This window comes from Vespula pensylvanica, chromosome 22 (assembly GCF_014466175.1).
Source record: "Vespula pensylvanica isolate Volc-1 chromosome 22, ASM1446617v1, whole genome shotgun sequence".
In the NCBI taxonomy this organism is placed as follows: domain Eukaryota; kingdom Metazoa; phylum Arthropoda; class Insecta; order Hymenoptera; family Vespidae; genus Vespula; species Vespula pensylvanica.
The window spans coordinates 3250007-3262629 of NC_057706.1; the positions used below are offsets into that span (position 1 = coordinate 3250007).

Below are 12623 nucleotides of genomic sequence, written 5' to 3' on the forward strand. Positions count from 1 at the left end.
TAAACTTATATAATATTTTTTCTTATATATATATGTACGTTAATGTAGTTTTTTCTATTCTTTTTAAGCTGTAGTGAGAGAGCTTCGATATCTGCCCGTCGGAAGACCAAGGCAAACTGATCCGGTAACGGAGTCAAGTCAAAGTCAATCAAAGGTTTGTTTTTGTTATTATTAGATGAAGCCAACAATTCAGAATTCAAAATTAAAGAAAAACTATTTTATGTTTAACGCGTGTTTCCTATTTTGTACCGTTTAAGCGAATGTACTGTTATTTACATATTATTTTACTCAATTCCGCGTATTATTTATATAAATGTAAAATTGCCGAAAGTATTAATTGTTAAAGTATTCACGTTTAGAAAGAAAGAGTTTCGATGTTTACTTGTCGGAGTACATAGTAATATTGATCGGATAATCAACAAACTCAACAGATGTTTCATTTATTATGGATATAGTAATACATATATGTAGATATATAGATATGTAAATATAATTATATGTAAGTGCGTAATGATATATACATATATATATCTATGTATATCTGTATATGTAGGTATAATCCGTGCATAGTCTGAAAAGAATAAGAAATATTACAATCATGTATGTAGTGAACTTACGAAAGACTAGGGAAAATAGTTCCACCTTCCTTTAACAATAATCAGATCTTACTGGCTGTAAAAAAATAATTAGCTCTTAAAATTAAATTATGATTGATAGATCGATGTAAAAAAAATTCAAATATGATTTATCTTACCAAGAACAAATTGTTTAAAATGATATAGATGATTTTAATAATTGTGGTTGGTTGATTACTTATGTATTACTCTTGATCGTACCTCTTCTGGAATGTGTTATAACTTGTCCAACACGTGTTTGTCCAACACGCGCTGATATCGATTTTGTACGCCCATTCTCAATGAATGATATAAATTGAAGTATGAAATCCTGAGTTCTCCATTACCTATCATCGTGGTCAAACTTCCTCTCATAGTAACTAACATTAATTCGAGCATACGCTGTTTAATTCACCTACTATTTTTCATACATTGACTTCATATATTGATTCAAATATTGAGACTATCGTTTCCTGTAATCTAATTACAACGTTATTAATAATTTGGGATGGATACTAACGAAATTTTTTTTATACTTATTTATATACCTTTTTATATTTTTGTTTCTCCCTATCGATCATTCTCCATAGCCGTATACTTTCGATCATTTCACTTTGTAAGAATTCAATTTTGTTTATATTTTTTTCAAGGGAAGAATTTGTTGTGCTATTTATTTATTTATATTTAATTATATTTCGGAAAGACAACGTTGATATTACCTTTAAAATAGAATTCAAAAATTGTATTTAGAAGGAAAGATTATTTCGTGAAAAGCTATGTTCCCACGTCATTTATAAATTATGCTTCGAGCAATGTTGATCGGTTGATCGAATAACAATAGTTAAAAAAAAATATAATACATCTCTACCTTTATCAGAAGTATTGATTAATGTTGGGAGAAATATATTGTAAACTTTACATTATATGTACATTTTTTGAGAAATAACATTATTCACATTATACAATCCCAAATATTAAGTTATTAGAAATATAATAAAATCACTGCTATGTTTGATTATACGTCATAACAAATGGACCACTAGAGAAATATAGTAATTTCTTAGAAACTGATTAGTTTGGATCAGAAAATACGAAATATTAGATAACTAAATTATTGCATAATTCTTTCATATTCTCGAATAAATAAATTTTTGTTCAAAAATTTTTAAACAACAATTTTCAAAAAAACGTAGACATTCATATAACGAAGCTAAGTCAATAATGCTATCCATCATTCTGTAGAAGATTTAAACGGATAATTTAATGATACGGCTGTATTAACTGATAATTAAATTATATGTGCTGATCACATTATCCAATCTACTGTAATTTGATGAGAGGAAAGCAGGGGAAGAAATACCTTTCATACGTGAAGTTGTTATTTCCAAAAGAGGGATTTATACCCACAGACACACATACACAAACAGATATGCCTCCACTCGATCCCCTTACCCCATAAAAACAGGTCCATACGGAAGTAGGGAAACGTAACAACAGAATGCTTGATACGAAGATACTTGGCGATGTATATGAAGGTACATATTACGCAGATACATTTTCATTAAATCTCTACCAGAACTTCAATCCCCATCCGTAATTATTAACAAAAAAGTTTACGCTACGTTGCAAATTAATTCATCCAAATTTCCATACTTCTAAAAAACGTAGATTAAATATTATGAATATTTTATAAGTAATGTCGTGAATATTATGATAAACAATTTGAAATATTCAACTGAAAATTTCTTTCGTCTCTGCTGGATTAATAATTTTGAAAGTTAAATAATTATCATTATTAATCTCTATCATCCATTTAACTTCGTTTTTACAATACATCCTATGAGGTATTTTCAAATTCAAATAGAGATCTACTAAATCAATGATCAGCCGGATAGCAACATCATTTTGAATAGAATGAAATTTATCTCTGAAATGATCAGTATGAAATAAAATCAATCGTCGATTGAATCATAAACGAGCTCATGATTTTTACCCTCATCTTCGGCTTCTTCTTCTTCTTCCTCTTCCTCTTGATCTTCATCCTCCTAATCCTCTTCTTCTTCTCCTTTTTCCTGTTCTTCTTCTTCTCCTTCTTCCTTTTCTTCTTCGTTTTCTTCTTCCTCTTCTTCTTCTACTACTATTACAGCACGTATTAACAGGTTTTTCTTTGTGGAGTCATCGTTAATCTCCCTAAGATTCTTCTTGTCACTCTTAATTTTCACGATGCTCTTGAAATAAATATTATTATCGTATCTATAATTATCTGAACAAGTGCTATCCAAATTATCATCAGTTCGATATCCAAGAATACCGTCAGCAATATGATCGACCTTTATTTTCTATTGTTGATGACATCTGTTGATTGCTTCAAAGGATGCTAAAAGACAGATTCCAATATAATCCCTCGATAAAATATCTTTTTGTTCGAACAAATATTTTTTTCAACGAGGAAAAATTCCACTTTGATCTAGGTTCAGCGTGCGCCGTTAAACGACCCTTCGACAATCTTTCTGATCTTAATCGTTTATATCCTCTAGGTAGCGCTACCCACATTGGGTCCTTTGAAAAAGGTATTCTGTTTGTTCCATCATTCAAATAAATGCAAATAATGTTCGCAAACATTGTTTGCAAAACAATGTCATATTAGTCTCGTCAAAGTTCATTTTCACTAATATTATAAAATTTGTCTTCTTCTTCTTCCTGGTTAATCTCGATCGCGTAATGAACACGGTATCGATTCTTACGAATCACTGAAACATTAGGACCATGTGTGAAAAGGAATTGCTTTGCTTTTAAATCTAGTACATTCATTTATAGTATCCCCAAGCACTAAATAATTTCTGGAAGCCGTTGATAATATCTGATAGTATAATAATGAATTACCATGTAATTCGATGTTTACTCTTCATACATAAGATATATAGATGTGTTATTTTCTTTTTGACCTTTTTTTAAGTTCGAGCTATACCAAAACGACATGTCATCGTCAATACGAATTATAACAAGAAACTCAAAATATTAAAACATATTAAAGTCATTTAACGTGATAACATCCGACAACTTAATTAAATGCTTGACGTTTCATTGGATCGTGGTAGATGAAGAATATGTTTTTGATGAAGTATAGTCAGTTGCATGATTCGGTTGTCTCGCTGTTGAGTACGAACTCTTTTTATCGATTATTTGATAATTTCTCTCGAATCTACGAAGGCAATAATGAATTAGGGAAGGGAAAGCAAGTCGTGAGTATATCAGAGTAGTTCGTTCGAAATGTTTAAATAATTTCATGTGTGAAATTTTTTTCTTGATAACTCGAGTCTAATGTTGTATGGATTCATGAATGTTACGTTGATACTGTAGCCCAGACAAAAAGAAAGATTTTGGACATATAATAGGTTGTTAAAAAAATATTTGTACATCTAATTTTTTTGCAATAACTCTATATAAACAAACTTTATTAACATTAACCAATAATTTAACACAAACAAAAACTGCTTCCATTAATAATATATGAAATACACATATAATGAGTAAATAAAAAAATTTTGTGTAAATTTTACAAAGATCCATCGCGCAATTTTCCAAATATAATGACTATCGATTTCGAAAACAATGTATTGAAAAAACGTTTAAAATTTCAAATATAAGCTAATGTATTTTCTGGTCTCTCTTCCAGGACCAATTTAAAGCATTCCTAGCATCAATCGTAGCTTCAAGGGATGAGGGTTGTCGTTGGTTACAAGCAACGCTCCCTTCATACGTGCTCTGATTTCAACTAATCGATACGTGCTCGATTTTGATTCTTTATATGCAGCGCTATTTCATCCAATGCTTATATTCAATATTTACATTATTGATAAATAGTAGTACTTGCGTTGAAAGCACTTTTCAGCAATTTTGATAATCAATGTAAATCACTTTTCTTAAATTTCGATGCTATTCGACAAATAATTTCGTTAAAACTTTTGCTGCATTCTGTATTGACTGTTATATATCAGATGAATTGCTTTGCTAACATCGTCGTGAAGCGATGTTTCATGTTGACAATACAGGACTGTTCCTGTAATTTCCGATCGCTACCACAAACGCGACGATTCCGTTTCTTTAGGACAATTATCGTGTCGAATCTCTTCATCCGTTGAAAACTTATCATAAAACTTGACTCACATAGCATCCTTCGTTTTTGTATCAGAATCACAATTTTTTCTGACATTTACTGTAAGTTAACAGATAAATTTTCTTCACAGTCTTCAGTCAAATTTCCGATCAATTCGCTTCTCTCACTGAAATCAGCGTTTTTACTTACTAGCGCAAAGCTTTGTATCCATGTGTTTTTGAACATGGCTTACATGGATTTTTTTTATGACAACGGAAGGACCGTATAAAAAGGAATCCATCATTCCCTATATATTTTCGAATTAGTGTCGCCGATATAATTGATAATTAATGTTTCTTTTCTCGATCTCAGTTGTTCTTGAGAATAATACATGAATACTATTAGATATAAATGATACTACAATTTTCATACTATATAATTTTATTTTTACAATCCGTTACAGAATTTGTTAGTAGTTAGTCATAACCACTTCCATATTCCTCAATAGCAAAAACTAATACTTGAAATCTTTTTCTCGTAAGATTCCTTTTTTTCTGGATATATTTCTTTTTCTTTATGAAGGATTAATAAAAAATATGGTTTCATAGATAATTTTTCGTCATATTTCTTTTTTTTCGTAAAATTATATTTTTCTCTTTTACGTATTTTACTTAGATAGGTTTTATACGAATGAATCAGTATTTCTTATTACACGGTCGAGAAATTTTAAATAGATACGGATTAAGAGAAAATGAATTTTTGAATCAACTAAATAAATGTGACGTCGTATATCCATCGTCAAACGGTGGGATGAAGAGAGATAATAACTCTTCCAAAAGATGAGCAGATAGGCAGAGATTGTGCTAGAGGATATAATCGATTCAAATTAGAGAGACTATTGCAGGACCCTTTAACGATCGTCCACGCGGAAGATAGATCAAAGTGGTACTTGTGTTAAGAAATCTTAATAGAGATTAAATGAACATGCGCATCTGCAATACACAACTCCATATATATCGTCCTTTCTGTTACCCTATTTATTATTTTTTTTCTCCCTCTGCGTCTACGCTTGTGCTCAGATGTATGCGTAAATCAACTGCCTGAGCGTGTGAGTGTGTCTGTGTAGGTATAAATCCCTTTTTCAAAAATAATAGCTTCAGACATAAAAGTTATTTTCTTCTCATTAAACCGTAGTATGTCACAATGAATTTTTTCATATGAACAACTGCAATAATTAATTTTTTGTTACGTATAACCGAATATAGCAATGATTTTAGTAAATTCTAGCAATATTTGAGATTATATTATCCGAATGATTTAATTTCTCAAAATATATAATATGACACTTACAAAATACTGCCTCTAACATTTGCTTTTAATAATTACTTCGGATATTAGTAAAAATCTATTATACGTTTTTCTTTTTTTTGTTATCAATATATGATCAACCGATCAACGTCGTTCGAAGCATAAGTTATAAATGATGTAAAAAGAGATAAATTTTCCATAAAATAAACTTTCCTTCTAAATATAATCATTTTTATTTTATTTTCTAGGTAATGCCAACATTTTTAATAATAAATAAATAATAAATATAAATAAATAAATATAAATAAATAAATAGCAAAAAAATTCCCTCCTCGAAAAATAGATAAACAAAACTTGATTTTTATAATATAATAAAAAAGTAAAGAAAGATTTCCCGGGACTGCAGTATCGATCCAAAATTGTTGGTAAGCTTGTGCTGAGAGCACCGGGGATGATATGCTTTTTTCGATGTAAAAAAATAGTGGGGGAACCGAAACGGCGCACACTCCACTCGATGCTCGGGACTATTTAAGGGAGGGTCCGAGCTCTTTGCGAGCATTGAACAAGCTGGGCATTCTGAATCGAGGACTTGTTATGACAAGTTATAAGACATTTTCAAAAAGTACAATCAAGAGTAATATATAACCATCCAATCATCTATATCATCTCAAAAAATTTCCATCCGGTAAGATAAATCATATTTGAATTCTTTTTTCTTTCAATCTATCAATTGTAATGCAATATTAATGGCCAATTGTTTTCTTTACAGCAAATTCTGTAAGATGTAATTATTAATACAGAAAGATGGAACTATCTTCGCTAGTTTTTCGTAAGTTTCTTATATTTTTTTTAAATTAGTTTAAAGATAATCTTACATATTTTTTCTTACGCATAGGTACTTGAATGTAATTTTTCTTAATTTTTTCAGACGGTGCGTGGATTATATTCATATGTGTAGATATACACACCCATCTATAACTATATATCGCTACATATTTATATCTAATTATACTTACATATTAGTATGTTTATATGTGCATTTATATATCTGCAATCTAATACAATCCCGGAAAAAAGATAAACAAAATTCGATTCATAAAAAGTAAAATGAACGAAAGATGGATATGGAAAAAGATCGATAGTGGAAATCAAAAAGATAAAAAGGATTCAAAAGAAGAAGAAAAAAATAAAAACAAAAGAAAATTTCCCGTAACTTCAGTATCGATCCAAAATTATTGATAATTTTGTGATGGGATTACCGGAGAAGACATACTCGTCAAGATGAGAAAAATAGTGGCGAAACTAAACAGCGTGTGCTCGATTCAATCTCAGTAATTTAGAAGAGGATTCAAGCTATTTGACGAGAGTTTGACAAACTTATCTTGAATCAAGACACCAACATGACCAGTGCTAAAAAGTTCCAAAAGGATAAGGACGATCTAGGAAGAAGAACAAATGTGCAGATGGTACTACCTAAGAAATGCCCGGAATCGACGTTGAGAATCGCTACTGATATTCTGCACTTCATATTCTTGGTAAGTTAAATCATATTTGAATTTTATATCGTAGGATTTATTTTCATAGACTTCTTCCTTTATGTATCATGCTATTGACAATTGCATTGTTCTTTATATATATCTATGAGTTATATTACAGACGAAATATTATACATTATTTTATATAATTTTATATCCATATAATTTCATATCCGTTGATATACTCTTTTATAATATTTTATAGAAAATTGCATAGTTTTTTATTATTATTTTACACTATATTTTATGTATTTTTTCTATTTTTTCACAATTTTTTAAATTTATCTTTGGCACATTATTGTATAATATTATATAGAAGAGAAAATGTAATTAGAGTTTGTATAACCATGTGATTTTAGCTGTTTGCTATTACGGGACGAATTCAACATACTAATTGATTTATTCGTTTGACAGTTAATTAATCAATTAGAATAGAAATACATGATTTAACAAAATCAAGAATACAGAGAAATGAACAGAGAAACGATTTTTCTTTGATAAATGGTTTTTCTTTCTAATTGAATCTGTATCTTTTGGTTCTCGACCTTTTAGTTTTGATTTCTGAATTATTCTATCCTCCGTTTGCATGATACGAAAGTTCATTTCAAAAAGTGTCAAGGAGATTCGGTCATTTATATTAATATATATTATTATATTAATATATATTAATATATATATTAATTCTGATGAAAATAAAATTCTGAATGTTGATTCAAATTTTTTAATAAATAATTGGAATTCTTACAAAGTATGCTAAAAATAAATTATATATTTTTAAATTTTTCCAAAGACAAAAGTATTTCTAATACAAATTTTTATTAAAAATAAAATACCAAAGGGATCAAAATTCTTTAATGGTTTTTTTAAATGTGAACATATAAATCGTTTAATTAGAATAATTATAAAATAGTCAAGGAGTAATATAATGTTTTACTTATATGATATTTTTTCTTATATATATATATATTATATTTTCTTATATTATAATTTATATATATTCTTTTTGTTTTCATTCTTTTCAGATGTAGTGAGAGAGCTTCGATATCCACTCGTCGGAGGACCAACGAGACCCGTCAAGTCAACCAAAGGTTTGTTTTTGTTCTTATTACATGAAGACAACGATTCAAAATTCAAAATTAAAGAAAAACTTTTTTATGTTTAACGCGCGTTCCCTGTTTTGTAACGTTTAAGCGAACTTACTGTTGTTTAAATATTAGTTTATCCAATTCTGCGTATTATTTATAAAACGAAAATATTTCCGAAATTATCAATTTTCAAGTATTCACGATCAGAAAGAGAGAATTTTGATGTTTACTTGTCAGAGTACAAAGGAAAATTGATTATGAACATACAAATAAATTATCTATTTATTATTTCTAATATGGCAAAAGTTGAAATACTATAAAAGTTACTATAAAAATAATAATTATAAATTTATCGAACGCCAAGTAAAATGATACAAATTTTTCGTTCTTTCTCTAGAAAAATGATAAATAGTGAATGAATGATAGTTTTTTATTTTTCCGTATTAATCCTTTGTACTCTGCACCCTCTTGGACATTTCCAAATTCGTCACGCAAACATAGTATATACTATACCATATTATATCGCATAACTCTTGAACCATATATTATAATGATATTTGATTTATATGAATTTTTAGATATTCAGGATCATATTTTTTTTACAAAAAATCATAAATTTATTCCTTATAACTTTCTACAATAAGACAAATTTGGAAGCAGTCCTTTTACACTATCATTTCCATTGCCATCATTATCAAAAAGATATCATCATTATTCTGATAATCCCTCTGAGGGAACATTCAGGTACAAACGATCAAAAAGAAATTTAAAATATAAATTAAACTCGAAAAAAAAATTGAAATAGAAAAATAATTATAAAAATCAAAAAGGAAAGTAGAATTACAAAATTTAAAAAAATAAATAATATTTAAAATTAAAATCAAAAAGAATTAAAATTAAAAAAATCTTATTTAATTAAAAATAAAAAAGTAAATTTTTTTAATTAAAATTAGAAAAAAACATTAGAATGTTCTTTTTTAAAATTTTAATTTAAAGTAATTTTCTTTCTACTTCAATTTTTTTCCTTCTTTTTACTTTTAATTTCTTTTTATTTTAAATTATTTTTTAATTTTCTTTTTGACAATAAATGTAAAAAAATTCCGTTAAAATCAAAAAGTATGTGTGATGTATTATTAATTTATCATTAATTTAATTTCTTTTGAACGTTTATAGATTCAGATAAATATAAGAAAAAGATAGATATACAAATGCATATATAAACGTATAGATATGAGGTATAATTATATGTAAGTGTGTAGTGATATATAGATATATGTGTCTGTGTATATCTGTGCATAGGTATATAATCCATATACCGTCCGAAAAGAAAAAAAAAAAAAATTACAATATTCCATATCATCATCTCACGAAAGACTGGGGAAAATAGTTCCATCTTTCTTTATTAAAAATTAGATTTTACGGATTATAAAATAACAATTGGCTCTCAAAATTAAATTATAACTGATTGATTGATAAAAGAAAAATTCCAGTATGACTTCTCTTACCGAAAACAAATTGCTTCAAATGATATAGATGATTTACATAATTGCAATTCATAGATGGATTATATATCATTCTTGATTTTACAATTTTAAAATGTGTTATAACTTGTCATTGCGGGTTTTAGATTCAGAGTGCTCAGCCTGTTCAATCAAAACTATGTAAACACAATCAATAAATAAAAAAAAAATAAACTACAAAATCCTGAGTTCTCTATTACCTATCATCGTGGTCACATCTCCTCTCATAGTACCTAACATTAATTCGAGCATACACTATTTAGTTCACTTACTATTTTTCATATATTGTTTCAAATATTGAGACTATTCATACCTGTAAACTAATAACAACGTTATCAATAATTTTGGATGGATACTATCGTAATGGGAAATTTTTTTTATACTGATTTTCTTTTCTTCTTTACATACATTTTCATATTTTTCTTTCTCCCTATCGATAATTCTTCATACGTATACTTTCGATCATTTCACTTTGTAAAAATTAAATTTTGTTTATTGTTTCTTCAAGGAGAGAATTTGTACTGTTATTTATTAATTTATAGCAAATTATTTTTCAAAAAGACGACGTTGACGGTACCTTTAAAATAGAATTTAAAGTAATGCATTTAGAAGGAAAGGTTATATCATGAGAAGCTATGATTCCATATCATTTATAACTACTGCTTTGAGCGAAGTTGATCGATTGATCGAATACCATGATCTCTAAAATGATCTCTACTTTTATCAGAAGTATTAATTAACGTTGGGAAAAATATACTGTAAGTTTTACGCTTTATGTCCGTTTTTTGAGAAATAACATTATTCACACTATACAATCCCAAATATTATGTTACTAGAAATATAATAAAATCATTGCTATGTTCCGTTATACATAATATAAACTGGACTATTGGAGAAATATAGTAATTTCTTGGGAACTGATTAGTTTAGATCATAAAATATGAAATATTAGATAACTATATGTATTACTTAATTTCAAAATTTTGAATAAATGAATTTTTTATCAAAAATTTTTAATTAAAAGTTTTCAAAAAATGTAGGCATTCATATAAAGAAACTAAATTAGTGACATTGTCCACCACTCTGTAGAAGATTTAAATGATTAACGTAGTGATACGGCTACATAAACCGATAATTAAATTATACTGATAATCGTATTTCGAGTCTGCTAGAGTTTGATGAGAGGAAAACAAGAGAAGAAATACCTTCCACACACGAAGTAGTTATTTCTAAAGAGGGACTTATACACACACACCCACACATACGGTTACGCACGCACTCGATCCCCTCACCTAATAAAAACAGCCTGGTATGCGCATGCACGAAAGCAAACGCAAGTAGAGAACCAATCATAAATCGTTTAATACGAAGAATGTGACGATATAAATGTATGCATGTATTACTCATGATATGCATTTTCATTACATTTCTACTAGTTATTATTAACACGAGAATGCACGCAATTCAGCAAATTAATAAATATTGGGAATATTTATAAGAATATTATGAATATTTTATAAGTACAAAACGTAAATATTATGACAAACAACTTGGAACATTAAATTCAAACATTATTTTATTTTTAATTATAATAATGACATGATGTAAATTAATTGAATAATGATAATAATGTAATATAAACCTGGAATTGACGTTTTCACATAATTTTAAAATATTCCGTACTAAAATTATTATATAAAATTATGTACATAATAGACTATTAATGGAACACTTCAATTAATCTAGTCCTTTATGTACAGATATAATGCAAAATAAAAAAATTTAACGTACATTCTACAAATATCCATCGAGCAATTTTCCAAATATGGCATCCATCGACTGCAAAAACGATGTTTTGAAGAAACGTTTATAGTGTCAAATATGGACCTATCTTATCTCCAATCGTTTTTACAGGGTCTGTTTAAAGTAGTCTTAGCATCAATCGTAGCTACATGGAATGAGGGTTGTCCTGGGCTACAAGCCATTCACCCATAGCGCGGTTCGGATAACAACAAATCGATGCGTGCTCGATCCTAAGTATAAGCTGCGCAATTTCGACCAATGCCGATATTCAATAAGATCACCAAGGGCAAATACGTAGTAGTAAGATGCTTCGTTGAAAAAACTTTTCGACAATTTTGATAATCGTTGTACATGTTTTTTTTTGACATTCGATGCCAGTCGACAAATAATTCCATTCAAACTTTCGCTTCTATCACAAATCAGCGTTACTATCTACTAACGCAAAGCTTTGTATCCATGCAGTTTTGAAAATGGCTTATATGAACTTTTTCCTTGTTATGACAACGAAAGAAGCGTACAGAAAGAGACCCATCATTCCCATATATATTTTCGAATTAGCGTCGCCAATATAATTGACACATTTAACTAATTGAATTATCTACGTAGCAGAATTCAAAGCGCTTGAATATTTCACGCACCGCATCGACTTCTATTTTTCCCGC

General features: G+C 28.4%; 1 long non-coding RNA gene across 1 annotated transcript; it reads left to right on the top strand.

The window, feature by feature from the left end:
• The first annotated feature begins 6647 nt into the window (after positions 1–6647).
• LOC122636467 lies at positions 6648–7436 on the top strand. Its single transcript, XR_006328955.1, has 3 exons — positions 6648–6703; positions 6788–6847; positions 6947–7436. It is a non-coding gene; the product is annotated as an uncharacterized LOC122636467 (long non-coding RNA).
• Positions 7437–12623: the final 5187 nt, after the last annotated feature.